Raw genomic sequence first — 19,905 nt, 5'->3', positions numbered from 1 at the left:
TATCATTTACTTACAGTAGTAGTACCAAGCTTGTCTCATCTTAATTTAATTCTCAGATTTTTTTTCCCCTGAGTTTTCTAAGAGACAATGGGACACAATTTTCTTTTTTCATCCCCAGTAAGCACATTTAATAAAAATGCAATCAAGTTCACTCAAGTTTATTTGAATGCATCTGCTTGAAATCTCTTATTAAATCAAAAAGCATCTTTCTTCATAGAGGGAAGGGGGGAAAAAAATCAGTCCTTACTGGATCTGGTACATATGTCACAGCAGGTAGAGGACCTGAGGGAGTTAAGAAAGTCTGTCCTTGATAAATAGTCAATGTGTCGTGTAGCTTCTTGATGTCCTTGGCCAACCCAGTGCTACAAAACTGCCTCTACATAAGAAGTGTCTATAACAGGAGGTTCTTGAAACTACAACCTAATATAAATGTATGTATGTATACATACATATATATGTACATACTTATGCATGAACATATATATGTGTACTCTGTAAATACATAACCATCTATACATGCACATACAGATATACAGCAAACTTCAGTGGTAACTACTAACCCTTTCATTAAATTTTATTTTTCCACTTTTAATTGTACAATACTTAGTTTTCATCTTATAAATTATAAATACAAAGATGATAGATTAGTGGAGAGTAAATTCATTGAGCAAAATGGAACTTTCATTGACTTAGTAAAGTTATCACCCAGTTTGAAAAGCCTAATTATGCTTTTGAGTGAGGCAATCATAATACATGTGCTATAATATTATGTATCCATATATCAATATGTCTCTATATTATGTATCTATATATCAATATGTCTATATATTATGTATCTATATATCAATATGTCTATATATTATGTATATATATATATCAATATGTCTATATATTATGTATCTATATATCTATTATGTATCTATATATCAATATGTCTATATATTATGTATCTATATATCAATATGTCTATATGTTATGTATATATATCTATTATGTATCTATATATCAATATGTCTATATATTATGTATCTATATATCAATATGTCTATATATTATGTATCTATATATCTATTATGTATCTATATATCAATATGTCTATATATTATGTATCTATATATCTATTATGTATCTATATATCAATAGGTCTATATATTATGTATCTATATGTCTATATGTTATATATCTATATATCAATATGTCTATATATTATGTATCTATATGTCTATATATCAACATCTCTATATATCAATATGTCTATATATTATGTATCTATATATCAATATGTCTATATATTATGTATCTATATATCTATTATGTATCTATATATCAATATGTCTATATATTATGTATCTATATATCAATATGTCTATATATTATGTATCTATATGTCTATATATCAACATCTCTATATATCAATATGTCTATATATTATGTATCTATATATCAATATGTCTATATATTATGTATCTATATATCTATTATGTATCTATATATCAATATGTCTATATATTATGTATCTATATATCAATATGTCTATATATTATGTATCTATATGTCTATATATCAACATCTCTATATATCAATATGTCTATATATTATGTATCTATATATCAATATGTCTATATATTATGTATCTATATATCTATTATGTATCTATATATCAATATGTCTATATATTATGTATCTATATGTCTATATGTTATGTATCTATATATCAATATGTCTATATATTATGTATCTATATATCTATTATGTATCTATATATCAATATGTCCCTATATTATGTATCTATATGTCTATATATCAACATCTCTATATATCAATATGTCTATATATTATGTATCTATATATCTATTATGTATCTATATATCAATATGTCTATATATTATGTATCTATATGTCTATATGTTATGTATCTATATATCAATATGTCTATATATTATGTATCTATATATCTATTATGTATCTATATATCAATATGTCCCTATATTATGTATCTATATGTCTATATATCAACATCTCTATATATCAATATGTCTATATATTATGTATCTATATATCTATTATGTATCTATATATCAATAGGTCTATATATCAATATGTCTATATATTATGTATCTATATATCTATTATGTATCTATATATCAATATGTCTATATATTATGTATCTATATGTCTATATGTTATGTATCTATATATCAATATGTCTATATATTATGTATCTATATATCTATTATGTATCTATATATCAATATGTCTCTATATTATGTATCTATATGTCTATATATCAACATCTCTATATATCAATATGTCTATATATTATGTATCTATATATCAATATGTCTATATATTATGTATCTATATATCTATTATGTATCTATATATCAATAGGTCTATATATCAATATGTCTATATATTATGTATCTATATATCAATATGTCTCTATATTATGTATCTATATGTCTATATATCAACATCTCTATATATCAATATGTCTATATATTATGTATCTATATATCAATATGTCTATATATTATGTATCTATATATCTATTATGTATCTATATATCAATAGGTCTATATATTATGTATCTATATGTCTATATGTTATGTATCTATATATCAATATGTCTATATATTATGTATCTATATATCTATTATGTATCTATATATCAATAGGTCTATATATCAATATGTCTATATATTATGTATCTATATATCAATATGTCTATATATTATGTATCTATATGTCTATATGTTATGTATCTATATATCAATATGTCTATATATTATGTATCTATATATCTATTATGTATCTATATATCAATAGGTCTATATATCAATATGTCTATATGTTATGTATCTATATATCAATATGTCTATATATTATGTATCTATATATCTATTATGTATCTATATATCAATAGGTCTGTATATTATGTATCTATATGTCTATATGTTATATATCTATATATCAATATGTCTATATATTATGTATCTATATGTCTATTATGTATCTATATATCAATAGGTCTATATATCAATATGTCTATATATTATGTATCTATATATTAATATGTCTATATATTATGTATCTATATATCTATATATCAATATCTCTATATATCAATATGTCTATATATTATGTATCTATATATCAATATGTCTATATATTATGTATCTATATATCTATTATGTATCCATATATCAATAGGTCTATATATTATGTATCTATATGTCTATATTTTATGTATCTATATATCAATATGTCTATATATTATGTATCTATATATCTATTATGTATCTATATATCAATAGGTCTATATATTATGTATCTATATATCTATTATGTATCTATATATCAATAGGTCTATATATCAATATGTCTATATATTATGTATCTATATATCAATATGTCTATATATTATGTATCTATATGTCTATATATCAATATCTCTATATATCAATATGTCTATATATTATGTATCTATATATCAATATGTCTATATATTATGTATCTATATATCTATTATGTATCTATATATCAATATGTCTATATATTATGTATCTATATGTCTATATGTTATATATCTATATATCAATATGTCTATATATTATGTATCTATATGTCTATTATGTATCTATATATCAATAGGTCTATATATCAATATGTCTATATATTATGTATCTATATATCAATATGTCTATATATTATGTATCTATATGTCTATATATCAATATCTCTATATATCAATATGTCTATATATTATGTATCTATATATCAATATGTCTATATATTATGTATCTATATATCTATTATGTATCCATATATCAATAGGTCTATATATTATGTATCTATATGTCTATATGTTATGTATCTATATATCAATATGTCTATATATTATGTATCTATATATCTATTATGTATCTATATATCAATAGGTCTATATATCAATATGTCTATATATTATGTATCTATATATCAATATGTCTATATATTATGTATCTATATGTCTATATATCAATATCTCTATATATCAATATGTCTATATGTTATGTATCTATATATCAATATGTCTATATATTATGTATCTATATATCTATTATGTATCTATATATCAATAGGTCTATATATTATGTATCTATATGTCTATATGTTATATATCTATATATCAATATGTCTATATATTATGTATCTATATGTCTATTATGTATCTATATATCAATAGGTCTATATATCAATATGTCTATATATTATGTATCTATATATCAATATGTCTATATATTATGTATCTATATGTCTATATATCAATATCTCTATATATCAATATGTCTATATATTATGTATCTATATATCAATATGTCTATATATTATGTATCTATATATCTATTATGTATCCATATATCAATAGGTCTATATATTATGTATCTATATGTCTATATGTTATGTATCTATATATCAATATGTCTATATATTATGTATCTATATATCTATTATGTATCTATATATCAATAGGTCTATATATTATGTATCTATATATCTATTATGTATCTATATATCAATAGGTCTATATATCAATATGTCTATATATTATGTATCTATATATCAATATGTCTATATATTATGTATCTATATGTCTATATATCAATATCTCTATATATCAATATGTCTATATATTATGTATCTATATATCAATATGTCTATATATTATGTATCTATATGTCTATATGTTATGTATCTATATATCAATATGTCTATATATTATGTATCTATATGTCTATATATCAATATGTCTATATATTATGTATCTATATGTCTATATATCAATATGTCTATATATTATGTATCTATATATCTATATGTTATACATTTATATATCTATATGTATGTAAATTTTTCTATATAATGTGTGTATATACAAAGAATAAAATCACAACTTTAGAACAGATAGGTAAATAATAGATATTTAAATACCAACTATGTGTCAGACATTGTATTTAGTGCTGGAGATACAAAAGTTTTCTATGTTCTAACGGGTGAAACAATGTACTAAAACTCTGTTAAACTATGTCAAACAAGCTGAATACAGGATAAATCACAGAAAATCAACAAAGGGAGGGCAAAAGAATTGACAGAGTTTAGGGAAGCTTCCTGTAGAAGGTGGACTTCAGCTGAGACTTGAATGAAATCAGGAGGTAGTGATGAGGAGGGAAGCATGGAGGACAGATGGAAAATGTCTAGAGTTTAAAGGAGGGGAGAAATGTCTTGATTAAGAAACGGTATCACCCACCCCATCACAGAGGACTTGACCAAGAAATTGAAGGAGTAAGATGTAAAAAGAACTGATGTGATGCTGAGAGAGCATGAGGACTTAACAATGACTCCTAAATTGCAAGTCTGGATGAGTAGGAGGATGGTGATACCTTCAAGAGTAATAAAGGAATTTAGATAAAAGAAGGGTTTGGGGGAAAGTTGAAATGAGTGATTTTAAGATAAGATAAATTTAAGGTGTCTAATAAGTAGATAAAGATGAGATATAGAGGTCTGCAGGGAGTATAAGACTTGATAACTAGATGATAGAATTATTACCATAGAGATAAATGATTCCATGTGAGATGATGAGATCAGCAAGTGGCAAAGCATAAAGGGAGTGGAGGGCTCAGGATAGACACCTGTGAGAGTTCCACATTTAACATACATAACTTGGATAAAGAAAAACTGAGCAGGGAAAACAAATTTAAAGTGTTAAATTTCAGTTTGATCCAAAACATTTATCATTCATTGATTATTCATTTTATTGGGGACAATTTTATAAACTGAACAAAAACAGAATAGAATAATAAAATTATTAGTAAAGTGTTAGTAACTAATATCTAAGTGTAGAGATTCTCTATAGTGAGGATGTAAATATTTAGATTCATATCTAAAACTGGACTAGTAACAACTCCTTTGAGATTCAATATTTCTATGTCTATAATGAGCGTAGAACCTTACTTTATCAGTCTCATGGGCATAGGACATGAAAAGTCAAGTGAAATTATTTTTAGCAAAACATTTTAAATTATTGAGAAGCAGCACTGCTATTTGTTAATATTGTTTTCATATTCTTATCTATCTTTTTCTCTTGCTATGAACAGTATTCTATTATGCATCCCTTAGTATTTTTATGTTTACTAATACCAAAAGTCTACAAAAAAGGGTTTTCAACTTATGAAGAAAACAAATGCTTATGAATACAATTCATTTCCCTTGAATTAAACAACTGAATAAACATTTGTTTAGTACCACCTAGATGCAAGGGGCTGAGTTGGATGCTATGTACGCAAATAAACATCAAGGCAATCCTGACTTTGAGAAGCTTGCCTTTTATTGCCATTGTACACACAAGCCAATATTCGCCAAAAAAGTATAACATAAAAGTGTAACTACAACCCTCAGTCTTCTCACCTACAAAGCGAAGATTATAGATAGAATAGCTAGATAGATAGATAGATAGATACAGATATAGATATAGATATATAGAGAGAGATAAATATATATATTTATATATTTATACACACACATATATATACACACATATGTATATACATACATACACACATATATGTGTATATAGATATATGGTTATATAAAAATTTAAAGGAAATACTGGTTGGTACAACTATCAGCAAATACCTCCAATGGGGTAATATATGAGTTGTAGATGGAAGAAGCTATGGATCTCTGGCTAGAAGTGAAGTAGCAACTCATTTCAGACAGAAAGGCCTTGAGGTGAAATTTGGAATATTCATCATCAGATCACTTTGATTGGAATGGAGAGTATGAAGTGGGATAATGTGAAATAAACTTGCAAAGGTCAATGGGGAGTGAAATAATAATTGGTCTTTAATTGCCAGGCTAGGAAATTTGTATTTTATCATCTAGGCAATATCTTGCTACTAAGGGTTTTTGTTTTGTTTTGTTTTGAATCAAGAGAGGTATCTGTGCTTCAAAAATCACAATTTGGAAACTTCTAGAGGGAGCTTGACTTTCCAGTTTTATCAACTGAATGTCTACTCTAACAAGTCACACTGATTCTATAATTTCAGTGTTTATTCCTAGGGTCTATCTTACTATTTGATTCCTAAAATGAATCTGTCTCATTAAAAACAATGGTATTTTTATTTAAATTACTCCTTGAAGTTCAGCTTCCAGAATGGCCACAGAAAGGTTGGCCCAAAAGAGCATTCCATTTCTGTACTTGGCCTATACTGCTACCAGATGACAGGATCACTGGGAAGCCAGAATGCTGCTTTACAATGAGGATCCTGTCACCAGAACACATTTATCATTTCAAAGTCAGTTGCAGTTTGAGTTGGCTAGATATAGTAATTCCCTCTTAATGTAAGTGAGCTTGCTATTGCTGGATTCTTCGTTTCCTATTCAATTGTGAGTAATGCCCTGTTACTGATAGATAAGGAACTTTGAAAAGCCTTGATGAATGCTTCACCAGAGTACTATTTTGTCATTACAGTAAGAGGGATATTTTTTTTTTAGCACAAAATATATTAATTTGTAGATATGAAATGTCCCTATACTTTATTTTTTAAAATGACTATTTGATGCAGAGAATGAGGACACAAGCCATACTTTGAACCAGAGCAAAGAGCAAATTCTTGCTATTTGATTCTGTTAAACAAATATTTAAGCACCAACTTTTTGCAAGTCATTGGGGACACAAAAATAATCATAGTAGACTCAATATTTTCATATAATAGTCATCAAATTCTGTTGGATTAATAATGCAGTTTTAAAATATCTTCTATTTTGGAATCATAGATTTTTTTTTTTTTTTAATCTATATCTTTGTATATTTTCCTCCCAAAGTCAATGAGCAAGTCCCTTGAGTTTTTGGACCCCTGGTCTCTTCAACTACAAAATGAAGGAGCTGCACTAAGGTTCCTTTCAGTTCCATATCTTCTTTTGCAGGTTGGGTGATTTTTATATTTAAGAATCACAGACCAAGATATGCTTAAAATTTATTGAAAAATGAACTACATCTGTCTGATATTCCTGATTCCTAATTAGTGTTGTTGTTGTTTTCAGTCCAGTACAACTCTTACTGATCACATTTGGAGTTTTTGGCAAAGATTATGGAATGGTTCTCCATTTCTTTCTCCAATTCATTTTACAGATAAGTAAATTGAACCAAATGAGGTTAATGTGTTCAAAATCATATAGCTAGTATCTGAGGAATATTGGAATATATCTTCTTGACTCCAGATCAATTAATCCATTTCACTATCTCCTTAAATTTCTTTTTTGTAATTCACTAATTTTCTAAGAAGCTATGAAAATCTGTAGAAAATAGCAAAGAATATGACACACACTAGATCTTTCTCTTCCATAGGGCTAAACAATGCTTAAGAATAACAACTTTTTTGAAGAACAAATTTTAAACGCTATTTTAGTTATATCAGTTTAAAGCCTAGTACAAAATTAAATACATATGATGGATTTTGCTGAGTGTTTAATGCAAGTAAAATTTCCTTTGACAATTCAAATTTAAACTCACTTTAGTTCTTATGAATCTTGCAGGAGTATAATTGACTTCACATTTTTTCCAATGCAGCTAATACATTACTTTCATTTCTATCTGAATTTTCATACAAATGAGAATTAGAAATGAAAAAATAAATTAATGCTACCTGATAGTCAACAGTGAAGCAGCTTGGGAAAACCAAACGTATTCTTTCTTGTGGAAGCTTTTGTCTAGGTTTTTGGTGATTTCGAATATGATTCATTACAACCACACAGCAAATAGGGGAAAATTAATTTCACTGTTGCAAATATTCTGATAGAAATCAGCATAGGGAAAGCAACTAGGTAGAAATTAACAGTTTTTTCTCCAGAGATTATGAAACCAATTTTCTACTTGCCAGAAAACATAACTAAATGCATGTGCAGTAACTACCTAGATAAAACAAGGCAATAATGATGGTTTTCTGCATTCTCAAACACAGGCTGTAGTCTTGTATTTCTGAGTTCTATGTTCTAGCTGTTTGGTTTTTTTTGTTGTTGTTGTTTTTTGTTTTTTTGTTTTTCCCCCTCACTGATTTTCCTCCATCACTGAAATCCTGAAAATAAGGAAAGAGAATCCTCTGTCTGAGGAGGATATTTATACTAATAGGACTATCTTCCTTGTAATCTAACTGTAATAAATGTTAAATGAGTTTGGAGTGCATGTGTATGTATATCTATCTATCGATATCTATCTATATATCTTATAGATATATAGATAGATATAGAGCAAGCTATCTATAGATAGATATAGATAGCTTGCTCTATATCTATCTATAGACATATCTATAGATAGATATAGATAGCTTACTATATATATAGATACACACATATATATATAAATGATCTATCTAGATAATCTCAGTATATTTAATTTGCTACACCATATAATATTTATATTACTTATATGGCAGTAAAACAGTGGTATATATTCTATATATACATACTCTATATACATACACACAAAAAATATATAGAAACAAAAATAAAGGAAAGAGAGATTTGACCTCTAAAAAATATTGTTTTTGTAATCAATCTTGTGTTTGATACTAAAAGCATTATTATCTCTATTTTACAAATTAAGAAGCTGAAGTAAGCATACATAAAGTTATATGCTATTTATTATGCTAAGCACATTAAAAATAGTATCTTTTGACCCTCATAATAATCTTGAGAAGTACGCTATTATTATCCCCATTTTTTCAGTTGAGAAAATTGAAATAGATAGAGAAAAAAATGACTGAAAATGACTGAAAATAAGAAAACTGAAATAGAGGAAAAATGACTTGTGCAGAGTTAAAGGGCTAGAAAGTAAAATTTGAATTCAGTTGTTCCTAACTCCAAACCCAGCTCTCTAGCCACTGAGCAACTCTGCCACCTCATTTGATGATTTGACCACAACCACTCATCTGGGAAGTGGGAGAAGTAGGTTTTTGATCTAAGTTTTATGCTGCCAGAGTTTTATTTTTTCTAATACATGAATGGTAGGAAATAAACAATGACAAAGAGGTCAGAAATGGCAAGACATATTTTAGACATTTTATATGTGTATATGCAATACATGCAGTTGTATGTATACAGCTTATTCTCTAAGTATGATACACAGATATATGCAAACATATGGACATGTGGTGAGCTCTCTGATGAAAAGGAGCTGTTTTTAAACTTCTCTGAATACTCCAAGTCCCTGGCAAAATGCCTTGCACATAGTAATTGCTTAACAAATGTTTGTTTATTGATTGCCTGATTGATGATGGAGGATCTGGTTTGTCAGCTGAATTCTCCATTTCTGCTGCTCAAGCATTCTACTGTAAAAAGCTGAATCAGGTAGACAAAAGTTAGTCCTTTATCTCTTTTTCAGGACATGAGACAGAGGGGAAGCAAAAGCAAAACCCTCAAGTATAGGAGTGCTACTCAGAATGCATGTTCAAGAAAACCAGCTCTTTCTCTATGTATCTCAATATGTAAATGAAACCCTATTATCTCCATCTGCCTTGAATTACTCTATGGAAGTAGGTGCTATTTGAGCTACCTTTTCCTTAACAGCAGAAGCAGCATCATTGGCAGATCATGGGTGGGGTTTGGGAAAAGAGCTAGATCTAGGTCTGAATTCCATCTGCTCTTTTGCTTTATCTGTGTCTACCTGGGCAAGTCATTAACCTTCTTTTTGCCTCCATTTCTTCAATTTTTAAGCAAATTTTTAAGCCAGAGAGCTGCCAAAATTCCCTTTTAGCCCTGAACCCTCCCAGCATCCAAAGATAACAACAATCTCTTTCTACTTTCTTTTACTATCAGATGCAATTCATATCAAAGATCTATATGAGGATGATCTCGAATTATAGAAAATAACAACTTGTTTCACTGTCAATGGCATGTGGTTGTTTTTCAAAGGGCTTAATGAACCTGGGCCAGAAATAAATTTCCTGAATACCTTCTGGTTGAGTCTATCCTATTGTGGAACATCTTGGATTAAGCCATAACATTAATCAAAATGCCTTTAGGGTTGACAATGCAGTCTTAATAGTGGAAGAAAATTGGTCCACCTCTGTCTATTATTTGACCCGGGGCATGAACAACTAAAATCATGCATTTTGGTGGGAATCACTATGTAGTGGCTGGCCTGCCCTGAACCGCTTAAAAACAAACATTAGGTTTCCCTTAAAGGAATCTGGATGGGGTAAAGCGTAGTCAGTTGTAAGTGAACAGTCTGTTTGCCTTTCCACAGAAAGACCTGATGGATTTGAAAATACTCCAGAGCTGGCCTGGGCGATGTCCCCTTTCACCAGGTGCCCAAGAGCCTCAATTTCTGTCATTAAAAATTCATTTGAAACTGCTCTCTCTGCTTTTAAAAACCAAGTGCTCCCAGAAGGATATCATATCAATTTTCTAACACCTTTGTGTGAATTAGTTCCCTAACTGTATCTCTCCCTAAATAGGAGGGGTCAAGGGGGAAGCTTCCTGGCTATGTTTGGAGAGAAGAGGGAGAGAAGAAAAGATGGGAAGGAGAAAGGAAAGAGGCATTTCATTATGTAGTCCATGGCTGGCCCTGATTCAGATCACTAAAGTGTAGAATTGTTTCAAAAATAGCTTCAGAGAAGGGAATCTGTGACATCTCTTTCAACTGCAGAGACAAATACCATAGAAACTTTCTGGATTTGCAGGATAAATGTTGTTAGTGTACATTAATTATTTTGGAATTAAAAGTTAAGTTTTTGAAGATTGAAAGGCTTTCTGTCTCTCCTTTTACTTCCAAACTTTTCCTTTCCTTCCTTCCTTTCCTTTCCTCCTCCCTCTCTCTCTTTTCCCCTTTTCCTCCTCTCCTCTGTCTCTTTCCCTTTAAAACACATTTTAAATTTTCATCTATTATTCATATCAATACTGGCCAAAGACATAGAGAACTTATAACATAGTCTGTGCTCTGATATTTACAAACATTATATTATTGGGTCAGTCTGTGAATCAGTCAACAAGCATCTATTAATTCTTTAATATTAATCAGGCAATGTGCTATGAACCTCGGTTTCCTCATATAAAAAAAAAAAAAAGAGTGTACTATATCATCCCTAGGAACCTTTTCACATCTCTAGTATATACTTACTATATATATATTTTTTCTATTAGAAACAAATTTTGCATAATGATGGTATAATATTCTTATCTTTAAAATATGGAAACATTAAAAGAATATTCAAAATCTCTCAACAACAACCCTGTTTAACTTTTGATAAACTTTGTTTATCTAAACATTCTTTAGAACTTAAGGCTGTACAATTTACTGAAAACATAAAAAGTAGCCTTGATTGCTGGAGTGGGAGACGGAGTTAGGGGAAAAGGCTTGTTTTGTTTGTATGCCATCTTGTTTTTCTCAGAGTTTTCATTACCTGTTTTTTCTTTTTTTCTTTTTTTTTTTTTTTTTTTTTTGGAACATCTCAAAAGGGAATAAGGAACATATAATTTGACCACCTGGATCAATCTGCCCTTCACATTGACAAATGGCTGATATTTCAGAAGAAGGCAGCGGATCTGCCTATCTGCAACCTAATTGGTAATTGCGTTTTGCTTAGAGGAAACATCTTTCTTTGCTCATATATCAGCTTTTGCCCTGAAGCATGGGATTTGATTATACCCACCAAACACCTAAACTTTTGTGGCTGTGAAATTATCTGTTCCTTTTTAAGGTCTTGCCATAGTCTTTGCCTCAGCCTCCCAAGGGAATAAATTCCACAGGTTGATTATATGGTATAAAAAGCAATCCTCAAGATGCTAACCTTCAATTTGAGAGTGTCTGTTTATCCCACTATTTTGGGACAAGGTGAAAAGGATGTTGCTTTTCTATGCCTTTTTATTTCCTTTAATTACATCCTAATTTTTCTCTCTCCCATTTTTCCACTCATGTATCTGTACATAGAAAAGTGAGTGGAAATAAAGTTAAAAATAAAGAGAGGTTAGTTTTTAGGAGCACATAGCAATACCTACATAAAAAAAAATGGCAATTTGTAAGTACATTTCCCCCAAAATATCCAGTATAGGAATTAAACTTTATTTGCACATTAAATTATTCAGAATATCATTAGTTTACCAAAGTATCCCTGGATCATTTAATTTATTTGGTGCTATACTGTCATGTTTTAGCTCTTTAAGAGCTTAATAATTAAGTTCCAGGTTCCTTGTAAGACAATTGTACATGAATGTTTACATTATCTAAGATGGATGTGGCAAATATATGTAATTATACTTTATTTGGCCCTATATTGTCCTGTTTTAATTATTTATGAGCTTAAGAGTTAAATTCTAGGTTTCTTCTAGGAAAATCTCTTTATCTCTTTATGTATTTCCAATTATTTTAGGTCTTTGCCACCTGGATGCCTAATCATATTAGGTCAAAGGTAGAGTTGAGACTGCTTCAGGCATAAATTTTAGTATCTTTATTTTGGAAGGAAACTGGGATATCAGCTAGTTCAGTTCATTCATTTACAGAGAAGTAAACTGAGATAGTACAAGGTAAAGCAAGTCAGCATTAGTGAAAGAATGAGAATTCGGTCTGTTATTTCTCCTTCCCTTATAGCATACTGACGATTACAAAATAATTCTTAAGGCTTATAGAATCAAAGGATGATGGATATTTAGTTGGAAAGATCTTAGATGCTACTGAATCCAGCCTTCTCAGTTTATAGTCAAGGAAACTGAGGGAGTTTAAGTGACTATGATGTAAAGTGGGATTTGAATTCCAGGGGTTTAAATAACCAAGGTTATTGCTAAATTCTATCTTGAACTTTAGATAAGATCTGAGTGAAAAGGATCCTTCTCAATACTAACTGGGAGGCTGGATACTTAATTCAATCTTCTCTTCTTTGTTTCTTCACAGGAAGTGTCAGGTTTATCTTCAATCCTATCCTGGCAGGAATCTACCCACAGCTTTCTCTTGGTTTAGCTCTGGCCTAATCTTGACTATGCTCTTCATGAGATTAGTTTGTATCATTAACACCCTTTATTTAACTTAGATAAAGTCTCCTTTTCTGCTCTTTCTATCAAATGGTCCACAAGGACTGAAAATTGTCATTCTTGTGACATTTAAAGCCCATCATTTGTTTCCAACAAAGTGAAGGAGCCTTCAAAATAAAAGGGCTATATAAGTATCACACACACAGAGTAATTGCTTAATAATTATTGCTACCCATAGGAGCTGCCCATTATGGAGGCTTAAATAAAAACTTGCTGAATTGAATTGAACCCCAACTCCTCATTTATAGGACAGATTTTCAGCAAAACCTAAACAAGCTCTCTAAAACATATATTTCATAATCTATTTTTCATTTTTACAGATATTCTTTTGTTATAATGATTCCTATTCTTTCTATGGGGCCTTGGCTTTTTCAAAAGACTACATGCAGAAAACTGGAGTCCATGCTGATTTAGATGAAAATTAAACAACAAAAATAGCATAATGATTTGCTGTTGTTGATTCCATACTTTCCCAAACCTTAATATTTCAACATTTAACATACAGTTTGGATGGAAGTTTAGTTTCATTTTGTAGAAGAAGTCTTCAGCTTTTGATCTTTTTTCCCCCCTTTTTTCTTTATTCTACAAACTAGAGAAAAGATAGGATATATATATATGTATATATATATATTTAATGTTCTCTCTAGTTCGGCTTTCTGCTGTTAGATTCTGTGATCTATGGTTGGATGATGCTTATGGATTTGCTGCTGAGTGTCAGGAATACTGTTTCCTGTTATCTCCCTAGAGAAAGATTATATTCTTAATAATAAAAGAAAAAAAATGTATTTCCCCCACAGAAAAATAAATGTATTCACCATTCCTACTTTGAAAGTATATTATTCTTAAAAAAAAAAAAAAAGACAGAAAAGCAAAAGAAAATACAAAGAATTGAGTTACTGATTTGTCGAAAGGATTCTTTTTGATTAGCTCATGACTCACACTTTAACATTGAGTTTTTGAAGTCATCTTTATACAATTTTTTTTCATGGCAATACAAAGCCACTAGTCTGAGTATTCCAGATATAGAGAAATTAACTCCTTCATGATCAAAAGAAAAGGACTAATCTGCATCTAGAGAAAGAACTATAGAGATTGAGTGTTTATTGAAGAGTGCTATTTTTCCCCATTTTTTAAATTTGTTTTTCTGTTCTGATTTTTCTTTTACAACATGACTAATATGCAGATATACTTAAAATGATTGTTCATGTATATCCTATCTCAGATTGCTTGTTGTCTCATGAAGTGGGGGGAGATGGGAATGGGGGGAGGAAAAAATGAATGCAAAGTCTTTATGAGGTTGGTGATGGGACCTCTTCCACATGTTGTTGAAAAGATGAAATACCATAAAAATGTTTAAAAGATACTTAAAAAAAAAGACTATGAGAGAATTAAATATACTCCAAATTATCTGTGATCTCTATGGTATTGCTATCTCTCAAAAGTCATCAATGTTTTCCTATTCTCTGTGATTATTATTCATATTTTGCCATTATGTTGTCACACTGTCAAGGTCCGGGCTAGCTCCTCTGAAGGGCTCAGAATAAGTCCTTGTCAGGATAAGCAAAAGTCCTTGCCCCACGTTGTGGGCGCCAATATGTGAAGGTCCTTTTGTGAAGGTCCTGATTTGTAAAGGTCTGGTCGTCTCTAACTTGTCCTTGGGGACTATAGTCTCAACTCACTCTCCCAGCCAGACTCTTCTTCCTCCAGAGTGCCGTCCCAACTCTGTCCTAGAGTAGACTAACTCCTTGCTCAATGCTGCCTCTTTTATCCTCCCAGAGAATGGGTGTGTGAGAACTCAAGGGCTTGTGGGAAAATTACTTCAATCAATGAACTTGATCCTTTTAAAGGTTGTGTAAACTCCTTTTCATATGTAAACTCCTCCTCAGAAGTTCAAAGGGGTAAACTCCCCGTAAAGGCCAGAACCAAAGGTGTGAACTAGAGAATTGTTAAGTACCTACTTAGTAAGAACCTAATATCACACAATGCCTACCCAATGTCAAATTTCTTCTTTTTTTCCTAAACTTTGCACAGAAAACAATAAAGCACAAGATCTGTCATCTCTTTTTGTGACTGGACCATTATATTTTTGTTACTTTATTTCTTTGAGAGGAGCAACAGCATCCAGTGGCCTTTGGGCCATGTCACACCTCCATTGCTCATGCCTTGTGTATAACACTGACAAATTTACTATTTAGCACTATATGATGATCAATTCTGATGGACGTGGGCCATTTTCAACAGTGAGATGAACCAAATCAGTTCCAAGAGAGCAGTCAGTACTGAACTGAACCAGCTACACCCAGCGAGAGAACTCTGGGAGATGACTATGAACCACTACATAGAATTCCCAATGCCTCTATTTTTGTCCTCCTGCATTTTGGATTTCCTTCACAGGCTAATTGTACACTATTTCAAAATCCGATTCTTTTTGAATAGCAAAACAACTGTTTGGACATGTATATACGTATTGTATTTAATTTATACTTTAACATATTGAACATGTATTGGTCAACCTGCCAATGGGGGGGGGTTGGGGGAAGGAGGAGAAAAATTAGAACAAACGGTTTGGCAATTGTCAATATTGTAAAATTACCCATGCACATATTGGTAAATAAAAACTATTAAAATAAAAAATTAATAAATAAATACAAATTAAAAAAAAAAAAAAAAAAGTTCACTATTTAGCCAGAGACACTGCCCCAGAAAATTATTTTAAACAGACAAGCTACAGATAGAGATGAGTTACTAGTCTGCACTGAGGAAAAGAATTTGCACACTAGTGTACTTCCACTGATGACAAGAGAGATCTAGTCCAACCTTCTTTGATGGCAGACTTGGGAGAAGGAGCCAGAAGGGAAGGCAGGGATAATGAACACTTCTTTAATAACATTCTTTAAAGTGCACCACTTCTGCACAATTTCTCAATGGTATTTGTCACAGCCATAATCCTGCATGAAGTCCTATCAAATGTTGCCCAATATTATAGTTATGTAGGATTTGTGGGAGGGGGGGAGGCTGTTCTACTGAGAGAGTTTTAAACATGGCTCTAGTAACCCAATATTTTTATTTTCTGAGAAAGAATCTAGCAAAAACAGAGGGAAGCTCACCACCAGGAGGCTTAACACATGGAATGTCAAATTAATCAACCAGCTTTTATTAAATGCTTACTATATACTATGGAGATCACTAGAGAGGCAAATCAAACAATTCCTGAGTGGGGTCCCAAGTCCAGTGATGTACACAATAAGAGTAATGGCGGAATGGCGTAAAAGTGAAGAAATACATATAAAAATTAAGAGGTTTTGGATTAAACAAACTTGATTGTTAGCAGCTTAAATGTCTGACTCTTTTCCAAATGGATGAAGATTGTACTAAGGCAACCAAATGGTAAAATAAGCAGAGCACTGGACTTGGAGTTAGGAAGGCCTGAGTTCAAATCCAACCTCAGACACTTTTTGTTTGTACTTGATCAAGTCATTTAACTTATCTGCCTCAGTTTCTTCATATGTAAAATATAGAAAATAATAGCCCCAATTTTCCCAGTATCATGGTGAAGATCAAATGTGATGATATTTGTCAATCACTTTGGAAACCCTTAAAGGATTATAAAAAAGTTAGCCATATTATTATTAGACCTCATTATGAAATAACAATCTCATGAGATTCTCACTATAAATCAAATCCAAGAAAACAAGAAATTGCAGCTAATTTGAAGGCATATGTTCTCTTTGGAAAAACAAATAAAGAAATTGACACTCTATTTTGCACCAAAATGTGATAGAAATATCAATCTCTGGAACAGTTGATCACATCATATTCTTTTATCAATCTCTGGAACAGTTGATCACATACTGCTCATGCATAAAGATCACTATGAAAATAATCACGGCTTATAAATCAACATCTATGAGCAACGATAAAGAGGCAAAGAAATTTCTGCAAGAACTTGTCAAGACCTTCCACATTGAATCTGATTATACTTAGATGATTTCCATGTAAAGGTAAAAATGATATAAAAAAATAAAATTTTAAAGTGTCTGAAAATATAGTTCAAGAAAAGGGAATAAAGCAAGACAAAGAATAAAAGAAAAATTTCTTCATGAATCTTCAAGAATCAAAAAGAAGAATCTTTAAGAATTAACACTAAATGCATTTTAAATATTTACTTATTTGTTAAAATTTGTGGATAAAGATCATGGAAAACAAAAGGCAATATCATCCCACAATACAGTAGCAGTATAAGGAAATACTACTTTATTCATCCATGAGTATTTACAAATGAAAATAGGACTGCAAATAAAAGAAATACAGAACTTACTGAAAAGGTTATCATAATAAGCATTTTTTCCCCATCAACTATAATAGAAATGACATATTTAAATACAGTTCCAAGTATGTTTTTAGATGAGAGCCAGAACAGAATAGAGACAGCAGCCATAAGTGGATCAAGGAGAAAAAAAGAAAAGAAAAAATGTGTGTGTGTGTGTGTGTGTGTGTGAATAGTCATATTGGAGGCAATGCAATTATGAAATTCACTAAAAGTGATTCATTAAGAGAGATTCACTAAATACACTGAGAATATATTCAGTATCTGAATATATATAATATAGTATTCTATACTAAAGGAATAGAAATACATGGGATATAATTATAACTCAAACCATGTAAGAAAACATTTACAATTAATACCTACTTTCCCATTTATATAAAATGCTATGTTTCCTCTACACTCATATTGAAGGTATCTTTGCTGAAGTATTAGCAGAAGAGGTAGACTCACAAATGATTTTCCACAAGAGACCACATCTTCATTATCAATTGAACAATGTAAAAAATTAAAAACACTTGTGCTTATTGTTGATAAGTTTGCAGGGGAATGAACTGAGGACCTCTTCTGGCTTTAGTCATATATATTTTGACTACCTTGAGCAGGAGGGAGGAGATCCATGTATTCTGATCTCTTGTTAAAGAGCATAAATGATCAGAAGCTTTTGATTATTTTGATTGCTTGGTCCAACCAATAAGTAACAAGATTATACAAAAAAAAAAATTGGTGATTGGACCAAGAAAAACCACATTCATCATAGACTATGGTGTTGTTCAGCCTTCATTCTCAAAAAAGACCAATGACATTAGGAGCATGAAGTTTTTTAGGTGCCTGGGTTTGATTGGAAGTGGATCTGAGTGAGGCAAAGCAGCACAAAATGATCACCCTCACTGTCTCCTCCTAAGTCACTGAAGTCTAATGATAAGCCAAAGGCCAAGGTGCCTGCTGATGACCCATAAGCCTCAAGGAATACAAAAAGATGATTTCTTTTCCAAAGAACAACAACAAAAAAAACCAAACAGCTTTCTCTTGGACTTCTAAGCTAGGTTCCCTTTCTTAGCAGCAGTTGGGTTTCTTAAGCACAAATGGCCACAATGAAATAACATGTATTTCCTTAGAATACTTTGAGACTACATCTCAAGTCCCTCAAAAGCTCTTTTATTTTGTGTTAAGCACAATCTGACAAACACCTAGGTGGAGAATATTTCCAGCGTGGCAACTACCTCAAGAGTTTGGGAGGTCTGGAGCTGTTGAACAGAGTCAATGTTGTCCAAAAGAAAGTGCTCCCTGAAACTACCCTCTTGGGGAGGTAAACATGATCATAGCAGACCATACCATTAGTTAGCTATGGATGTATACCTAATTAGAAAAAAGATTTGGCTTTTCAGAGAATGAAAAGTAAGAGAAAAGTCAAATATGAGAGAGAGAGAAGAAAAAGAGAGACAGAGACACAGAAAGATAGGAGTCTAACGAAGTCTTTTATCCTTAAAGCAATCTATTTCATGTGGCAGGAATAA

General features: G+C 30.5%; 1 protein-coding gene and 1 long non-coding RNA gene across 3 annotated transcripts in view; one reads left to right on the top strand and one right to left on the bottom strand.

Annotated features, from left to right (window-relative positions):
- Window positions 1-14,882, top strand: part of LOC141546268 (uncharacterized) — a 77,673-nt gene extending 62,791 nt beyond the window's left edge. Inside the window, exons 3-4 of the long non-coding RNA XR_012483264.1 lie at window positions 12,496-12,604; window positions 14,382-14,882. This is a non-coding gene — a long non-coding RNA (uncharacterized LOC141546268). The remainder of the gene's footprint in view (window positions 1-12,495; window positions 12,605-14,381) is intronic.
- The window catches only part of PCDH7 (protocadherin 7), a 483,311-nt gene that overhangs the window by 41,824 nt on the left and 421,582 nt on the right, over window positions 1-19,905 (bottom strand). The window lies entirely within an intron of this gene.

Source organism: Sminthopsis crassicaudata, chromosome 6 (assembly GCF_048593235.1).
Source record: "Sminthopsis crassicaudata isolate SCR6 chromosome 6, ASM4859323v1, whole genome shotgun sequence".
NCBI lineage: Eukaryota > Metazoa > Chordata > Mammalia > Dasyuromorphia > Dasyuridae > Sminthopsis > Sminthopsis crassicaudata.
The sequence above is the reverse complement of the archived record's forward strand: the minus strand, read 5'-3'. Positions and strand labels throughout refer to the sequence as shown.